This window comes from Anas acuta, chromosome 10 (genome assembly GCF_963932015.1).
Source record: "Anas acuta chromosome 10, bAnaAcu1.1, whole genome shotgun sequence".
NCBI lineage: Eukaryota > Metazoa > Chordata > Aves > Anseriformes > Anatidae > Anas > Anas acuta.
The window spans coordinates 15,072,857-15,091,930 of NC_088988.1; the positions used below are offsets into that span (position 1 = coordinate 15,072,857).

At 46.4% G+C, this 19,074-nt stretch overlaps 1 long non-coding RNA gene across 11 annotated transcripts in view; it reads left to right on the forward strand.

Annotated features, from left to right (window-relative positions):
* Positions 1-1,531: 1,531 nt before the first annotated feature.
* LOC137861981 (uncharacterized) overlaps positions 1,532-19,074 on the forward strand; it is a 150,908-nt gene continuing 133,365 nt past the window's right edge. For 10 of the 11 annotated variants that reach the window (XR_011099971.1, XR_011099970.1, XR_011099972.1 and 7 more), the window contains exons 1-2: positions 1,532-1,778; positions 13,475-13,758. This is a non-coding gene — a long non-coding RNA (uncharacterized lncRNA). Of the gene's footprint in view, positions 1,779-13,474; positions 13,759-17,328; positions 18,870-19,074 lie in introns of those variants that run through there. The other variant, XR_011099979.1, reaches the window with a different exon arrangement.

The following is a 19,074-nucleotide window of genomic DNA, read 5'->3' on the forward strand; positions in this document are numbered from 1 at the left end:
TAGGCCTTGTGAACATTGGTCTCTAGAAACGGGATGTAGAAGTGTTGTGGTTTTTTGTTGTTTTTGAATGTTTTTTTTTCAAAAAACGCTATACCGTCATAAATAAGGAAACTGTATTTAGTATGTAACTATTATACAATGCTCGTTTGGCAGGCTATAATTTAATAGAACAACAATGATCAGACCAGTATATCAGTTAATTTTCAAAACATTTTATTCCACACAAATTAGCTCAGGTCCTGGAGGGCAAAATGACAAGAGGTTACTCGTACACTATGTATTTAATTAATTGAAAAATGCTCAAATTGCTTTTACAGTTGTTATTAAAAAGTAGAATCAGTGTTGCCAGTGCTCAACCATAATTAGAGCCCCGGGGAATTAAATATTTAGCATTAGTAATGTAACAGCACTTAAGACACAAATTTCTATTTTTGTAATGAAAGCAATACAGTGTAAGTGCAAATGGCTGAAACGACAGCTGTGACAAGTGAAGCAGCCTGGGATATTTCAATAAGACACCTCATTGGACAGCAAGTCTTACCACATTACTCGTTTGTAAAAGATCTGCAAGTTTAAATCCCAGCAGTAATGCATTACACCCAGTATTTAGACTTCTAATTGCTCACAGGACAAACGGTTGGGCAAATGTCACGCCGTAAGTGGTGGAAATGTGCCGCGTTTTCCCAAATATCGCGGCAGGGTCGGTGCCTCTGTCGGCAGTGGGCAGGGGCCGGGGGAGGCAGGGTGGAGGGGGGAAGAGAGCTCTTGTTTGTTTTAAGTTTAATTACATTTTAAGCAGAAGTGCTTTCAGTGGTACAACGTGAGAAGTCGGATATGGGGCTCTAATGAGCTGTAGTGGTGGATGGCTGGGGACCCTGAGGGATTCATTCACCAAATTAACTGGATAAAAGTACTTGGTTTGGGCACGCTATGATGGCTGGGCTGCGTGTAAAAACCCCTCTTCAGAGCTGTCTCCCATTCCTGTTTTTGTTCTAAGCAGGCCACGCGGCGACTTTCACTGCCGCTGCTACAACCGCTCAGGAGGTGTTGTGTTACCAGCTAATAAGGAATAAAGCATATTTTACTTTTTTTTTTTTTTCTTTTTTTTTCTTTTTTTCCCCTGGGGTATAAGGGGGAGGAGGGCAGCTTGAAGTTGTTTGTGTCTCTTTCACATTAAAAAAAAAAAAGCTGCAGTTGGGCACCACACATCTTTGCCTTTTCAAAACACCGATTTACTTCCCAGAAACAGGACATTTGGGTGGAAGAGGTGCAACGCTAGTCTGCGAAGGCACTTGTGTTGCTACTGGCACACGCCTGCACTGTAGGCTTTGTAAAGGTGCTGAGCACAGCAAGCACCCATCTGCACCATGGCAGGGGACCCCGCAGGGCACCCCATGAGACCGGGAGGTGGCCAGGAGGTGGCCATCAGGGCCGGGTGCCGGCCCAGGTGGCTGCTGCCTGCCCAGCTGGGCACACTCAGCACCTGGCCCGCCTCAGGCACAAAATGGCTCCTCCTGGCCCACCTCATGCCCCTGCTCCTGCTGCCTGGGGAGCTGGCGGGCATAGGGCTGGCCTCAGTGTGTTCAAAACTCATCGCTCTGCTTTAGCCCAGCTCCCACAGTGAGGTTTGAGCTGTTGGCTGAGGGTTTTTTAGGAGATTTGCCTCAGTGTCTGCCCAGTTACTGAGCTCCAGGAGGGCGGTGAGCTGCCTGTGTTACGGGCAGCACCGTGACTAGGGGTTCCTGGCCTCTGCTGCTGAGCCTGTGGGAACTGCTCAGGTAAGTGGAGGGGGATTTTGGACAAGGCTGGGGTTACAAATAACTGGCCGCTGAGGGGCTGGGGCATAACATGGAGAGCAGGGGGTGTTGCTGAGGAAATTGGCCTCTAATGGATTTGTGGACACGGGCCCTGAGCGCCTCTCAGGGCCCTGTGGTGCCCCAGGGCTGAGCTCGCCTCAGGTTCCTGAGCTCTCACCTGCTCACCAGAGGCTTGTAGATAGAAGCCCCTGTGTTATGTGGCTCTCAGAAAAGGGCACCTGAGGTGCTGGTGTGACTGTGGATTACTGCTGAGTGTAGAACTTCCCTTGCTCCCATAAACAAAATGGAGGCATTGCCCCCCCCCCCCCCCCCCCCCCTTCTGCTTGAAGCTTTGGGCCCTGGGCAGTAGGGGTGTGATGCTGAGGTACTGTCAGTGGCGTGATGCTGCCTATCATGGTGATGAGCTGAGAAATCCTTGTTTCATCCCTGGGCAACTTATTTATTTATGTTTTGGAGTCCACTTGTACAAAGCTGCTCTCTCCCAAGGTTCCTGAGGCTTGGGCAGTGTCTGTTGCTGCCAGGCCCAGCTCCTGCAAGCCCTGCGGTGCCCATCTCTCTCTAGGGATGTTGTCTTGCAGTGGGTGAGCAGGGGCTGCCTGCTTTGCCTCCCTGGAGATTGACAGCTGTGAAGATGTTTCCTTTCTGCTTTATTTTTGCTCTTTTGGCATCTTTTCTTTGTCTCAGCACGTGCTGTACTCAGTGCTGTAAAGCATAAAGGCAGTATCTGACCCTTACTAATCTCTCAGCCTTCCAGCTGAGGACAAAATGCCCTTTTTCTGCTCCAGACTATGTCAGCGTCCTCTGCTTGGAGGCCCCTCACAACCTACTCCACCTATTTCTACCTTAAACGTAAACTAAAAGATATGAACTTCAGCCGTGGTGAATTGGTTAATCCCAGCCAAAGGACACCCAGTGTTACTTCTGACACTCTTGCTAAAAACAAACATGCACACAGAAATGCAGTAATTTACAGAATTGTAGATCTCTCCTGAATATCTTCCAGGGTTTTTGTTGTGTGTTTTTATTTTTTATCTACCCTTCTCTCCACCCCCATTTATTTAACATAAACCCTCTCCTGACTCCTCAGGTAGCTGTTAATGTTTTCAGACTCACTGTGGCACTGAAGGGCAGTGTGAAGTTTCAAGTCATCCTTAAGCGATCTGCAGTCTTCAGGGCCTGATTCTGCAGCTGGGCACGATGTTTCCAGCAATGAGTCTGTCAGTGCAATAAGGATGACAACTCATCTAACTGTGGTTACAGAATTGGACCCATGGAGAGAGGTTTTTCCTACTGCTACTGTTTTATTACAAATAGGGAAGCTGGACCACAAAAATACGTTCAAAAACTGCATCCCACTGCTCAGAAAACTCTGAAATTGGGTTCCTGCTGTGCTGCGTTGCTGATCTACATGTTTCCAGACAGTTGGAAAACTTAAACTTGCATTACAAGCCTAGGCCATATTGAACAAATGAAGGGCAGATTTTCAGGCTCGGCTCTCCGTTTTGGGGGTGGGGAAGAAGGGTTGTTAAGCTCTTAATGTTACACTCACGTAGCGTGTGTGACGATGAAATGAATTGGTTAATGAGTGCCTAAGCATCTGTTCAGACTCTGGTAGATACTTTGCCAAGGTTCAAGTTCCCTAAGGAGGATTAGCCACCTGGTACAGTTTTCATGATATACTGACAAAGGGGACACCCACCTTTAGTTTTACTGCAGATGATGAACGAATACTAGAAGAGCATTTAGACAAATGTACAGGGTCCCCAAGAAAGTCTGCGAGCTCGAATGATGGATTTTTGTAATCTAGTGATTACTTTTGTAATTGCTACAGTTTATATTGTAGCAGAGTCTGCAACCACCGTGTATTTTTCCAGCAAGAGTGACGTGTACTCTCTCCGCTCATCTCCTGGTCTCACTGAACAGACTTATTTATTTCCCTTTTTCTTAAATGGCACGCAGCTCTTTGCACACAATTATCTCTCTTGCTGTATAATATATAAAATCAATATACACCATAGGGCAACAAGAAATGGTGATAAAAAGAGTTTCAAAGAGAAAAATGAGCATTTCATAGCCTGAACTTACAATTAGGCTTCCTAAAGTGTCTAGCTTTCACTGCACGGACAGCATTATGAGTTGATGAAAGGCCCCCACTAAAAGGCTTAAATTTATGTGATGGTAGTATCACTTTACGATGAGCATGATTTAGGAGGGCTTTGACCCATCAGGCACATTACAGCAAAGCAACTTGGTATGCCTGAAAGACAGAAACATTACACATTTGTTGCTAAGCTCAGAAATAGCTGAAACCACACAACCAACCTGAATTAAGGAAATTAAACGGATCTGGGGTCTTGGTGAACTGCAAGGAGAGTCATGTATAGGAGAGGGCTTTTGCCTCTGGGTTACCAGTGCTGTTGAAGCCATGTAGATTTGCTTTCTGATGTTAGATTGATTTGGGAGGGAGGAGGGAGGCGTGTGTTGGCTTCTTGGGTGGGTGTCAGTGGGGTAAAGCACCACGGTGGGCTCTGTGTCTCCTGCTGCAGCCTGCTCCAGGTGCCGTGGGCTAGGGGAGGAACCAAGGCTGAAGTGGGCAGCTGGGCTGAGATGTCCCCAGCTGGGGATGTTTGTGTCTGAGTCCCTGCCCTGAGTGCCTCAGGTGCGGCCGTTCTGCAGGAAACCCGGCGGGGCTGGGACGGGGCTGCACCTCTCGGCCTCGGTGCGGATGCAGGCTGTCAGCGGGGAGACGCGCGAGTACATGGAGGAATCTCAGAGCTCCGTCTGAAGGATTTGGCAGTGGTTTAGGTGCCTGCGGGGGAGAGGAGACAATAAGAGCGTTTGTTGGGCGGCTCATCCAGCGAAACGTGCGGCTCTGCAGCTGGGTGCCGTGGCTGCTGTGGGAGGCCCGGCTGAAGCTGAGGCAGGAGAACCCCAGCAGGGCCTGCTTGTCTGAGGTATTTAAAAACATAAATGCATGCAGTGCCCTCGGTCTGCATTTCAGCACGGTGCTAGAAAGGCAGGGGAAGAGCCTGCCTTTATTTGGCCTTACATCGGCAGTGTTGTTGATGCAGAAGTCAAAGCAATGATTCCCAGCAAGGGACCCTCAAGACGAGTTGGGCACCACAGTGCCAGGCCCTCTGCAGTTCTTAAGCTTTGCTTCTGAATACTTTTGCCATCTAACAGTGAATATTTTTAAAAGTAAAATAGTGATTGAGTAGTTAACCTGTGGGATGTGACCGGTACGAGACCAACATGGTAGGTGATTCCCATTACTGCGGGTGATGCCGTCTGGTAGTCCACAATAAAGAACTGCGTTTCCAGGAGCATGTGTGTGGGAGCACATCCTTCTCCAGCAGAGATGTGCTGTGGTCTAAGTGTCCTTTTTCATTGGGAACAATGGGTATGATGAAACTTTACCCAGTGACCCTTTTTAAGTTTCCCTTTTGGGGTGTTTTTGTTTTGCTTTTAAATCAGCCAGCCAAATAAGTAGCATGGTGTAAAAATGCTTTGTTCCCAGCTAAAACATTTGTTGGAAGAAACACCCGAGAAATTCTTTCAGGTTTCTAAAATCTTGTGCAAGACAAACATCTGAAGCCGCAACCTTTTTGCCTGGTGTAACAGGACCCACAGCGGGGTTTAGTGCTGCAGCTGGATCCCCGAGATCCCGTGGATTGGTTTACTCCCACTGTTTGTGCCTGGCAGATCCTAGCAGGCTCCCAGAATGTCTTTTACATGCTGCAAAACCATTCGTACTTCATTTGATATTTATCAGCATCAGCTCAAGTACACTTTGTAAGTAGCTCTGAATTTCTGCGTGCGGTTTAAACGTTCAGGGTTGCCAGGAGCGAGAATAAGCAGGCTCCTTCTCCTTTTAATTTTTGTCACTCTTTTCTTCTCACTTGCTTGTTCTGGCACATCACAAGCAGGCTTCTGTGCTTTCACATGAAACGTAAGCCTAAAGTGGCCTTCCGTAGGTCACGGAGCTGGGTGAATGAAAACGTTTACAATTAAATGCCAAGATAGTCTTTTAAACAAAGTTTTTCACTTGCTTGCCTGCATAGACACAATCAGAGGCACTTAATGGAGGAGCGTTATCACTTTGGGTTCTGTGGGTTTCGCTGGTTTCTCTCCTCAGTCTGGCTGCAGAGCAGGGTGTCCCACCTCCCCGCACCACCCATCCGTGCCTGGCGAGTGCCTGGGTGGGTGCAAGCAGGCAGGGTGCTGAAGGAACTCCCTGTCCTTGGCCGCGCCTGCCCAGTCATGTTTGCGAGTGCACAAAGGGAAAAAATCGAATCCTGCCGAAGACTGAGCTTGTCTGCTGGAATAATGCCTGCTTGCAGGTGAGAAATTGTCTGTCTCAGTTTGGACAAGGGAACTAATTGTTTGGTCCTGTCTGGTTTTAAGTGCTCTGAGCAATCTGGGTTCCACCACTTCCTTTGGGAGATTACGTTGCTTAATACATCTGAGTATCAGGAAGTTGGTTTCTTGCCCTGGGTATTCAATTTAAAAATTTCTTTAATTAATTTAATCTCATTACAAGAGCTGGCAAGAAAAACAAAATAATTCTCAGAGTGAGGGTTTGCTCCTTGGTCAGGATCCGCTAAGCGATGTGCTCAACTTGCTCATCTCCAAGCTCCAGTCCTGCGGATGGCACCCAGTGGTGGCTCTTCTCTCTCCAAGGCTTCCCCCCGTTGCACGTGGGGTCCTCACCAGTTTGGCCTCGAAGCGTCCTGGCTGCTCTCTGTGGGGTGTTACCACACGTATGACACATTCACACATAATTACTCTGACCTTCTGCAAGTTCTCGGCCTGGTGAAGCTTTATCGTGGGAGGAAGTGTGTAAAAATGTGAGTATTTCTAAAATACGAGCAGTTGGAAGGAGACGGGGCGTGCGTGCGAGCTCCTGTGTCTCAGCTATCTGTGGTTCTGGCACAGCCCTTGCGTGACCGAGTTGGGATGAAGGATGGTCTCGCGCTAAAGCTCATGACTTGGAGACAGAATACATGAGTTTTGCTCCAACTTACACAGATTTATTTTGTGACCCTGTACAAATCACTTAACCTCTTTCTGCCCGGAGTCCCAGCCTGTAAAAGAAGGATAGTGTTTCCCTCTCGCAGAAGAGCCGGACACTTAATTCATTAATGCTTATCCAGTAGCTCAGGTCTGTTAAAGGGGAATGCTGCACGCCCGTGAAGCCTTAATGTTGATTCATGCACGGCTCCCGCGGCCTGGGCCGTGACTCTCCGGGGCTGACACGTTCCTCTTTATCACGGGCTTAGAGCTGTCCAGAGACTTAGAAATTCCCAAAGCACCACGGCCTCTTCCCAACCTTAGGGCTTCTCGTGCTCTGCCCTGAGTGAATTAGCAGTACCGTGACAAAATATTTTGGCTGTTTGTTGTTTCTGACTTGCATGTGACTTGCCCACTGAGGACCAAAACCCACACCCCCTGTGTAACGGCAGTTAGAGCTCTTGCAGCTTGATGGTGCTTGGGCTCCAGTGATAAAGGGAAAATAGCCACACATAAAACAAACATTTCAATGCTTAATGAATTGTGAGGGGGTTATTTCAGGAAGATGCACAAACACTTCTGCACGTTTGGGAGTACCTCGGTACTACCTGCTGAGCTCTGGGCTGATTTTTGAAGGGCCTTGAGGAAGGTGCTGAGAACAGAGGTCTTTTAATCCACACTTAATCTCCCTATGGTTACTGGCCAAATGTGTAATTGTTGAGAGATACTGGTTATTCAGCTAACTGTTCCCATACTCAGCACGGTGGGGCATGTCATTTTCCATTGGCGTCATGTCATAGGCCAGTGTAGTATGTCAGAAGTATTTTATTGCAATGGCTTCATCACGTAAATGAGACGTGACGGGTTGCAAATCAAATTTACCATACCTACCTTTAACATATCCTAAATAAGCTAGCAGCATAGATCAGGGGCTGCCGAACTCGGACTGTTATTGCAGTGGCAGAGATCTGGGCTCAAGTTTTGAGGGAAAAGCAGTTTGATAGCTTCCTTGTCCCACGTACATTGTAGCATCCTTATTAACTCTGATTAGAATTCAGATTCAGCTCAGGGAAGGGAAATGCTGGAACAGGCGGCGTGCTGCCCATGTGGGCAAGGCAGAGGGGAGGCAGTGGTGCCTCTGGTAACTGTCTCTTGCTGCTTCCTGCCTCCTTAGGGCTGTAACTTCTCGTCCTCGGAGCGTGGCAAACCTGCTTCAGTCTCAGCTTCATGCCTTCAAGAGGATCTCCTCGAGTCTACCAGTTAATGTGTCAGAAAACAACAGGTTTCAGCCATTAGCAGGTTAATTTTGAACTTTGAAAGTGAAAATGAAGAACCTTTGCCTTCCCGTGTGAATAGGTAGCTGCTCACTGAAGGCGCACAGGGGAAGTGTGCCCTCTGCTTGAAACGAGTGGCTTTGTGTTTGCTGCACGATGAACTTGGGCGAATGCACATAAAGATGTTGTTCAGTCATGCTCATTTAGAAGGCTTGCTGTTGAGGAATAGCAAAGAAGCCAAGGTAATTCATCCCACAATTAAATATATTAGCATTTATTTCAGCAGCCTGGTTTAATCTTAATTTACGGCAAAGGTTCATATATAATTATAACAATTATGTTATTTGGTAATTGTAGACTGAAGTGAGTTTGGAGTGGAAATGTTACAAACTTCTTTGGGGCTGGAGATTGCTCTTAAATCTCTGCTGGGGGTAAAAAATAAAGGAGAGGTGAATGTGTGAGGACAAATACAGAGATTAATAGGCTATTCTCTATGGAAATTCCAAGTGTAAGTCAAAGAATGGCATAAATGCTATTATAAATACATAAGTATAGAATGCTTAGAATATAAGTACATAATGCTTAGATATAAATACTCATATTGAAGCATTGGATTATGATTCTCCAAAACAAAAAGAAAAATGAAGTCTGTCCTGAAATAGAGGATAACACTGCCAGCACTCACAGCATCATCAGGTTCAGAGGAGAAAAGTGCAGGCAGCAAAAACTGGGGCGAGGTCGGAGTTGGGGTGGGCACTGGGCAAACTGCACCTGGAGCCAGTGTCTGCCCCGCTGCCCTACCTGTCCAGAGTTGGGCCCAGTGGCTGGCAAGGCTGTGGGAGGTTTTTGGACCCCTCTGGGGGGTGAAGGTGGGCACGGGTGTCCCTGCGGGGTGGCAGCAGGAGGTGAGCGGGGCTGCAGGGCAGGGCTGAGGGCAGGGAGCTGCGCATGGCTCCGAGCTTGGCAGGGGACGGAGGTGGAAGGGGAAGCAGGGTGTGTTTGGTTCCCTTGTGAAAGTGCTGTGGGTTTTTTTCACGTTTCTTTTGTTTGGCAAGTCTGGTCATGTATGCTGATGTTCGGTGCTAAAACGCCTGCGTGTTTGTGTTGATCTTGGAAGTCTCGGGGCTGTGGGGGCAGAGGCAAACCGTGGGCCTGGCTCAGGAAGGGGACCCCAGTTGTCATTTTCCTGCTGTCCATTTCCCCATTGCTGCCCCACCCCCTGGGAGTAGGTGGAGGTTAAACGAAAAGGAAGGCCTTGTAAGGCTGACCTCAGGTTGAATGTTTAGCTCAGCTTGGGTTTGGGTAACTGGAGTGTTGGGAAGCTTAGGGCGGATAGGGAGAGAGGCGCTGCAGCTGGTAATAATAGCAGAGCCTTTTATACTGTCAGTTTAACAGCTGTAAAACAATTAGGGGGAATTATGTTAATAGAAGGCTTTGTTCATACTTCTCTTGCCCAATTTCCTTTTTTTTTTCCCTGTAACATGCCTTTCCTACCATGCTGGGAGAGCACACAAACAGTGGAGCTCTGTGCGCTGGCGTTGTGCATGGTCAGTGTTATCCGTTAAACCATGGCTGGGCGCAGATCTTCCCAAACTTCCCCAAATCAATTTTCCAGTGCTTTGGCTATTGCATTTTAACGTGGCTCTCCCTAAACAACAAAATCATGTTTTCGGGAAGCTAAGACGGGATGAGAAGTGATTTGTATGGGAAACGGGGGCTGATTTGCTCGGGCCGCTGCAGCTGTTTCCCTCTGCGGGACGAGCGAAACCCCTGCGAATCGATCGGATCCGTGCTGCCTGAGCCCTGCCCGAGCACGGGGGCGGCAGCGGGGACGCGCTGGGGCCGAGTCTGGCGCGGGCAGGCGTCTCCTGCCTTCCTCTCCTGGCCCTAAGGGAAGGAGCAGATCTGCAGATCCGCCAGCTGACTTCCCACCTCCCCCTGAAATACAGCGTGCGCGTGGTTGATCTGTTGAGGAAGGAGGATTCCCAAACTCCACTCGCCTTGGTGGCTGTCACATCTCCACGTGGTTTTTCCCGAGGTTGGAGCGCCGAGCTTCTTCTTCATTGGTCATCAGCCCATCCGCTGGGCTGCTCACCAGGACTGCTGGCAACTCTCTGGGGAGATGGGTGCCACCAAATCGTGCCCATCAGCTCTCAGCTCACCACGGAGCAAGGAGGGCTGCGTGGGGCCGCCGTGGCTCAGCCTCGCCGTGCTCAGCTGAGGTGGCAGCTCTGCCTTGACTGATAATCCACGAGTCCTCGCGTTTCAGTTCCTTCGCTAAATAACATGTAGACGTTCTGCTTTGAAGCCTTGTATATGATAGTTAATTAGACAACATTTAATTTGGCTTAACATTTGTGTCAGTTTTGTGAAAGCGAGCCTCCATAATTAGGGAATACAGATCAGGTTTCTGTCAGACTTATAACCTCTCACTCTCATTTAATGCTTCCTTCTCCAGCGCCGCGTCACACTCACCGCGCAGATTTTTTTTCCCCACTGTCTTTTCCGCTTGACTAGCAGCAAAGTTGCCCGTATTGCACAACTGACAGCAAATGGGCTCCTTCGCGGGGAGGCTGGGGCACACGATGCGCTAGTATTTAGCGGGGAGCTCGCCCATCAGGACGGATTACGTGGTCGGAGGCGGTGTAAATAATATGGTGCTGTGCCTGCGCGCGAGCCTGGAGTTGAGGAACAGCCGGGCTGTGCATCTGAAGTGCTTCATGCATGTGTTTTGTGATGTTTTGCAGGAGAAATTCACACACGAAACAGACCGTGGGATTCATGGCTTGTAATTAGGAAGGCGTTTTCTGGTCCATTTGAATAGGTCTTTGGGAGAAAAGGGTGTTTTCTGCTCGGAAGTAGTTCTGTCTGGGGTGGTTACATGTAGGTGCTGTTTATTGCATGTTTTTAGGTGCGATGTGAAACACAAGTGCTCTCCATTTACTGGTTTTAGACTACAGAACAACAAAAAAGATGATCTAGGGTTCTGGCATCCAGAGAATTACTACATTATCCCCTAACGTTGCCCTGATGGTGCTTTTACCCCTTTGTTCTGAGGTTACAGCCAAATATAAAGACATAGCTCTTAAGTCTTGGCCTCACTGCAGAAAATCAGGTTTCTCTAAAGATAAAAGATCCGACTGTAGCACAGCTTTAATCAACAGCCCCCTTCCCCCAGCGCAAGGGGAGATTTTGGGCATGTGCCCGCTGCTACAGCAGGCAAGCAGAGGATCTGTCAGGCATCACACTCCCTTGAACCTGATGTATGTAGTTTGTCCCTAATTAGGGAGGAAACCACTACTTCTCCAGCTCGTGCCGGTGACCGCGGGGAAGGAGTAGCTGCCCATGTTCTGTGGTGGAGCACCAGGCACTGGGGTGCTCCGAGGCCGCCCGGACCCCGCCAGCTCAGGCAGGGGCTGTGCTCAGGCAGCTCTCTGCTGCTAATCAGCCCGTGGGGAGCGCTCGGCAGTGAGAGCGCTGAGCTAACTGCCACGAGGCTCCTCTTCTTCCCCCCTCCTTTCCTCTGATGTGAAATCTCAAACGTTTCTGCTTCATTGACTTTTTTTTCCTTTTTTAATTTTTTTTGTACTTGCGACTGCCTTTCAGCAGCAGCCCAGCACTAGTTTGTCCTCAGTTCCTCGGATAGCCGTGCTTTCAGAGCAGCCGTTCCTCACTGCTGCTAGCTTGATGTTTCAGCTGCAGGACCAAAGGAGAACTTTTGTGGCCAGAAGCTTGCCAATTCAGAGCTTGCTGCATCAGTTAGGTAGGGAGTGCTGCTTCCCATGAGCTTTTTTGTGCTCACATAGCACAGCTCCAACACTATCACACACCATGGTGCAGGGAGAGCTTTCTCCCAGTGCAGGAGCCGAACTGGGCCCGTGTCTGAGGAGCTGAGCTGGTTCTGCAGGTGGTGCTTTCTGAACGTGTTGGCGGTGCTCGATGGGCGTCTGCAGCATCTGGAGGAAGTGCTGGGTGCTTGTAATCCCGGTGCGATTATGTCTGATACTGATTTTGTGGGTCAAGATGCAACTTCATTGCCAGTCATTGCGTGAAAATGTGCAGCAGAACAACAACGCCCGCTGTTCAGATCTTAATCAACACAGCTGCTTTCTGACCTGTAACCACAACGCCGGGCCCGGTGTCCAGCACGTATGAAGGAGCAAACACTATTAATTTGCTCTTGAGAGGGGAACTCATATTGTGGTGAGTCTCCCTTAACACGTGTTTTGTGCACAAAGCACATCACAAATACAGATGTAAAGTTTGGTCTCTGAGTGCATGGTGATCACCAGGGCTTTACTGGGGTACCTAACTGACCACTCTGAACTTGCTGCATGGCTTTATTCAGTGTAACTCTAGCAGTATAAATGGCCATTTGTGCCTTTTCTGTAAATCCCTGAAGCCAAGCTTTGCACGGAAATCACCATTATGTCATTTTAGTCATAGACTGTTTCCTTTTTGTAGTAAATCGTGCCCTGCATCACTTGTGAAGTTATACTCTGCCAGGTTTTAAAAGCAAATAACGTGGAGTTATTTTATTCCAAGGCCAGAAGCAGAAACAATGGGAGTAACAATTATAGTAAAATAACTTTTCTTTATACTCAAACGTTGGATGACGGGGCTGCACAGCGTATAACTGTGGGTTGCATTAAAAAAGGGGGCAGTGTGTTTGCAGGCCTGTCCAGCAGGACGTGTTTGCAGGATGAAGGGGTGTGTGGTGCATGTTGTAGGTGAGAACCCGCCCCGTACCAAAACCTGGAATCTAGTGGGAGACAAATATGTGGGAAAGGAAGGTGCTTAATAACACTGCCCTGAGCATGCAGCACTTGGACAGGCACCACGCTGTATTTTGCCTGTAAACATGATGCTAATAGGGCGAGGGGAGCGCGGTGCCAGCACCCTGCAGTCCCGTCCCGCTGCGCAGCCTCGCTGGCTCCCTGACGGGCGCGTGGCTCTGCTCGCCCCTGGGCTGCTGCCTGCACCAGGTGCTTGGGAGGCAGCGAGAAACCCCTGCAACAGCCCCATTTGGGTGCGTGTTCCGGTTCTTGTGGTAGCTGTGAGCGCATTCAAAGAATTCTTCCTCTTGCCGAGACTTGCTTGTTTATTTGATACAGAATGCGTGCAGGTTTCTGCTTTTTTTTTTCCTTTTTGTAAAGGATTTCTCTGTGGAAATGGATGAATGTTGCTCTAATAATTTTGGTTTGCAGCATCCTGTCCCTGAGAAAGGTAGTATACAAGCTTTGAAACTTTACAGTCTCCAGCATCATACATGCTTAGGATCCCTTATGTATCAAATACAGTTCACGGCAGAGCTAAAGAAGTCAGTGTCCTATTGAAAGGCCCTTTATGTCTCGTCTCTTCTTTGTTCAACAGGGAACAAAGTTTGTCATCCTGAGACACCAGACCTTTGACGAGACTCAGGTAACCTCTGACAGCACGTACAGTGCTGACAAAGAGTCCCTGTCAGCCTTTGTGGAAGACTTTGAGACTTCAGTCAGCATTGACTTTCTAGAAGACGAGGAGCGTGTTGGCGAAGTGCTAGACTGTGGTTCTTCGGATCTATCGGATCGTGGAGGAACAGAAGAAGCTCAGCATGAAGATGAAAAGATGACAGAAGCAGCAGCATCCCAGAAGTTGTGATCACACAGGCAGATGAGGTGGGTGATAGACAATACTTGATAGAAAATTCCTTTTTATCTTATCTGATTTGTATTCTTGGCTGGGATGAGAAATACATCTTGTTGTTTCTAATTAATTCTTTAATTTTCTTTTATTTATATTTTGAATTTAGCAAAATTCTATTTCATGTTTGAATCATTCTCCATCTAACCCAAAACGCATTAGAAAGGCTATTTGCTTTAATCAGCGGGATTTTTAATCTTATTATATGCTTCTCAAAAATGAATATTTCTTTGTATTGTAGAGTACATATTTACATAAATTAGTGTTATCCTTGGTTATTTTGCCAACCATAATTTATACGCTTTTTAGTTTTATCATAAAATAAAATCTTGCCTCTGATATTCTGGGACCATTTTTAGCATCATAGCAAATTACCTTGGGAGGAACTATTACACAGTCAGTGAACTATCCTTGAGTTTATAAAAAAAAAAAAAAAAAAAAGTAACTAAAATGTGTATCAGTTGCTCAGCTCCCACTGATGAATCCAATCTCTCTCTCACTGTATCGTGTAAATCAGTGTTTGCAAGCTTTTGGAAGCTGCAAATTTGTAAAAGCTGCGCGTACAACTCACCTGCAAAGTGGACTATTTATTTTGATAATCTTCGTTTCTTTGAAGAAATCATTAATTCTTTGCATAATTTAATTATTTTTTAGTGTTGAGATGATTTTCTCATCTTACCGGGTTTGTTTGTTTGTGTCTTTTCTGGAGAAGGTTCATTTCAAACATAGCATTTGGGGATGTTGACAAAACATTTGTAGGGAATTTCTTTGAAGTACTATTGAAAGTGCCTAATCTTACAAGATATTGCTAAATGGAGCTCCTTTCTGTGGCAGATGAAGTCCCTATGTCAAAATTGTGTAAGCTTTCCCTTTCACCGCCATAAACTTAAAATATGAATGGATAAGGAAGAGTGTGCTATACCTTCTTCCACTCGGCTGTCTTCCCTTTCTGTTTTCTGTGTACTTGCGATTGCCTCACGTTCCCGAGATGCTTCTCTCTGAGGTTCGCATCACGTGGAAGTCTGCTGATCCTTATCTGGAGAGCCATTGAAGTTTATGGGGCCCCTGAGACAATTAGCAGCAGTATCTCCAACGATAAAGTTATCGACTCCTGGGCAATTACCTTGTTTGACCAAGTCAGTGAAAGTTCCTTGCTTTCCCCAGTATCTGAGGAAACCGAGCCATGAATGAAAGATTGATTTGAATGGGATGGGGTCAGTGATGGCTGATGAAGGAAAGCAACAGGAACACCCAACAGAGTCCTTAATGTGCTTTTTTCATGGTTGTGCTGGAGTCCAGATACAGTCGTGGTGGTCGATGTAGGTCTTTTTGTTAACTGATACGCTGGTGAAAAGACACCAAACTCAAGGATCACCCTCGTAAGGATGCAGCAGCTGGTATCGGCTCCTGCTGGTCACCTGGAGTCCTTCAGGGCTCTGGGCTGCTGTTGGATGCAGAGTGCAATAACTAGAAAAAGGGAAATCCGAAAGTAAAAAAAAAAAAAAAAAAAATTAGGAAAATTATATTGGGTGGTTGCAAAAGATGCCTGCAGTCTCACAGTTGCATCACTTTCCCTTGCAGCTTTTTCAAAATGTTAAGTTATCGTTCTCCAAAGACTTGTCATGGAAACCAAGGGCTGTATGTCCTATGGTGTCTGTGTGGCTGGCTGTGTGAGCAGCTTGCCATGTGGGTGTGCCGTGATGCTAACTGACTTTGTGCTGTCCAGAGAGTCAGCAGCGTTCAGTCAAGATCCATCAATGAATAAAAGGATATTTCCCACCTTGGAAGTAACTTCTGTGCAAACTTACATTTTATTTAAATTCTCATGTAGACATAAATGCTGGTTACTAGAAATGGATAGCTCCAGTAAATAGTATGAATGGCATGGATCATTACAGTTAGTAGGAATAGATATTTACTGTAACGTGCTTCCCTTTTTTTAGAGGAGTGTACCTGCTTTCAAGTGTCTGGCTCCATCATTTCAGGGACAAAGCAGTATTTTTATAGGTTGCTCTTCTACTGATTGATAAGCATTTCTGCAGCTGGTACTTGTGTTGTCACTGACATAGTGTGTATGACATGAACTGCCCACGTAGCCAGCTCCCTCTGAGCAGTAAGTATCTCACTGTTGGTGGCTGCTGCAGAACACGTGGGCACCAGAAACAGTCTGAGCCAGGGGACTGTTACGCTGTACACCTAGAACAGGAGCATAACCTTTGGGGGGCACTTGGTTTAATTACATTTTACACTACACAGGATTGTCTGTACAGTTTTGTCTGTCGATGAATCTGAGAAATTCAGCTGTGCTTTTGGATGGGAGGGGAGGTGCACATCTCACAAACTTGAATGGATTCAAGTGCTGCTGCTGAAAATTTGTGTTCTTCCTACGTCAGCCTACAAAATAAGTCTGGTGTTGGTGTTGGATTTTAAAAGGGAGTGGACATCATGCTCTTATCTGGAAAAAAGGCTTCTGTAGCAGTACTGATTCTTTGCTGGAACAGGACTCTAGAACTAGATGACCTCCTGCTTTTAAAAGCTCTTTTCTCCACTCTTTGAATTGAACTTCCACCCAAGAAGGGTCATGCACGCTTTCTTCTTTCTGCCTTACGGCATCTTTGATTCCCCAGCTCTTCATGTGGCTCTTCCACGTGGCGTGGGACAGAAAAACATCATTCTGAAGAGTAGATTCGAGATTTGAAAGGATAACTTAAAAAACGGGTCCATAACTGCTGGCCTGACAAGTGGTATGGAAGCATCTGTGCTGTGTTCTGCTAGCGCTGTGTCTGTGTGGGCTACAAAACTGCTGGAGCAGTTGGGTGCTGAGCCCCGTGCTGCAGCTGCGTGCTTCATGGCACCCGATCTAGGCAGCTCAGACCTGCTTGGGGTATGTCTGTTGGAGGCATGTGGGTGACGGTGTAATGTGCCCTAAGAAAAGGGGGCGAAACCTGTAAGTTACTCCTTTTTTGTAAGTAGCGCTTTTAAAAAATTACATATATTTCCATAACTTATCTAGGAGCATTGGTTATGGGTGAGAAGCCTCACTTGTGGAGCAGTACACATCCAAAACAGATGATTCTGGCCCTGAAAAACATGTGGGTTGAATACAAGTCAAAGTACAGATACACTTGGGAGAAAATAACCTTGCTTTTTTTTTTTTTTTAATGTGGCCTCTAGCAGTATTTAAAGACTGCAAAGATCCTTGATATCTTATCTCTTTGACTGCTATTATTCAGGAACTCAGTGGTTATACATATTTCAGCAGCATCTTTTCATGTCTCCCTACGTCTTTATAAGTGTTGGACAAGTTAGTGCATGAGATGCCTCCTTTTATGTGTGCTAGATTTTGTAGATTTTTCAAGTGGGAGAGTAATTAAATTACTGTTTCAAAGGAGCTATCCACCGCACTAATAATTTATCTGTAGGCTTACTAAAGTAGTTGTTTGTACTCTAAAATGACTAAATAACTGTTGTATAATCTCAAAATTGCAATAAATCATAATTCCTCCTGGATGGGGGCACTTATGACTTGTGAATGTGTCTGACAGGTTTAAATACTGTACTTGCACATAGGGGGATGGAAGAGAATAACTGCGGGTCCTGCTGCTGCGTGTTCTGCGTGTCTGTGCTGCTGCTGCGCTTCTCTTTCCCGTGTCATCAGCCAGTGCCAGGGCAGGAGCCCCAGTTAGAGGACATTGGGTGAAGAGAAACAGCAGCGATAGGTACCCAGAAGATTTTGTTAGCTTTCTGAAGTCAAAGGTAAAGTCACCAGTGTTGCCTGTACTGCAGAGGAGCTGTTGGCCGCACTTGAGGTCTCCACAAGGAGGAAGGGTCTCTTGGTGTTCCCTGTAGGCATGCGCAGGTAAATCCTGCAGCCTTGGGCTGTGTGCTGCGAGATCCCCCCACCCAGCCCTCAGAGATATACCTGCTGTATGCCTTGCTTACAAAACCAAGCAGAGGTGTGAGATGCTGCAGCACAGCATGTTTGGGCGCAGGACAGAATTGTTTTCAGTCCTGCTGCTCAAATGTGTGCATGGCTGCTATTTTTTTTTCCTTCTAATGGTGTTCAGCCTTTATTTTTCATACTGTTGGAACGGTGACATGCTCCTAACCAAGCTCCAATGGTGGGCTTTTATTACGGCCTTAAGGAACAATTTAATTTTGCCTTGGAAATGTATCTGATAGGATCATTTGCTCCTGGGATCACTGATAGGATTTTTACCTTCCCTTCTGCAAATGACTCCTGTTCTTAAGTGACTGGCAACTGTGCTCCTGCTTTGTGCACCTCCTAGAGCAGATAGAAATAGGGTAGCTGACCCAGGTAGAATCAAGTGTCTCCAGCAAAATGACAGGCTTGATTATAGATTTAATTGCTTTATTTGTTAATGAGTCTACATTTTGGGAGTTGGTTGCAAGATAAGTTCTCCAGCTTAAAAATATTTTAAGAACAGCTGCTTAGAATGAAATGCTCCTTAGTCTTGGAAAAGTGTGTTTCAGAAGGAAGGCTGGGAATATTTTGAATAAAAGCAATTAATATCCCATCCAGACTGAATTGAAGGTGTAGGAAATGAAGCAAAACATACCTCCACTGATCTTCCCACTGCATTAATTTTAGAAGAGGTCTGAGTGGACTTCCGAGTATACTAGCAAGTTGTAAGTGAGAACCAGTGCCACCACCTATTCCCAGGTCCTTCTCCATATGTAGCTCTACTTCTCCTTATAGGAAATAGACCCACAGCATTTCTTTTGGGTTGAGTTTTTCTAAAGGAACAGAGAAGATTTCTTGCATCCTGGCTGTGGAAGTTTGGTGTCAGGGCCATGTGAAACCCCCTCAAATTGCCTTGCAGATGCTGACATTGCATATTGTCTTGCTCCCCAAACTGACAAGGACTAGGAGGCTCTGAAATCATCCCAGCTGCTCTGTTTTCAGGCAAATGGTGTAAAGTTTCCATTTTGGGTAATACCTTTTCAGTATTCAAGATATCGCTGCCAGTTCATGTTCCCTGGAGACCAACTTTCTGTAGGTGTAAGATTTCACCATCAGCATTGAATTGTTTTTATTAAAATTAGCTGTTTTCCATTGAATTAAGATGCTAAAATTAATTAAATATAATAATAAATGTAATTTGAAAAAAAAACACACTACATTTCAGATAGCTGAAACTGAGCCCCATTAAACCGATTTCTGATTCTATTTCAGTTCAATATATTTATCTTGCTTACATATGTGGTATGGATTACCATACCATATTTTAACATGCTCTAACAACATATCAGCAGATATGTAAAAAAGT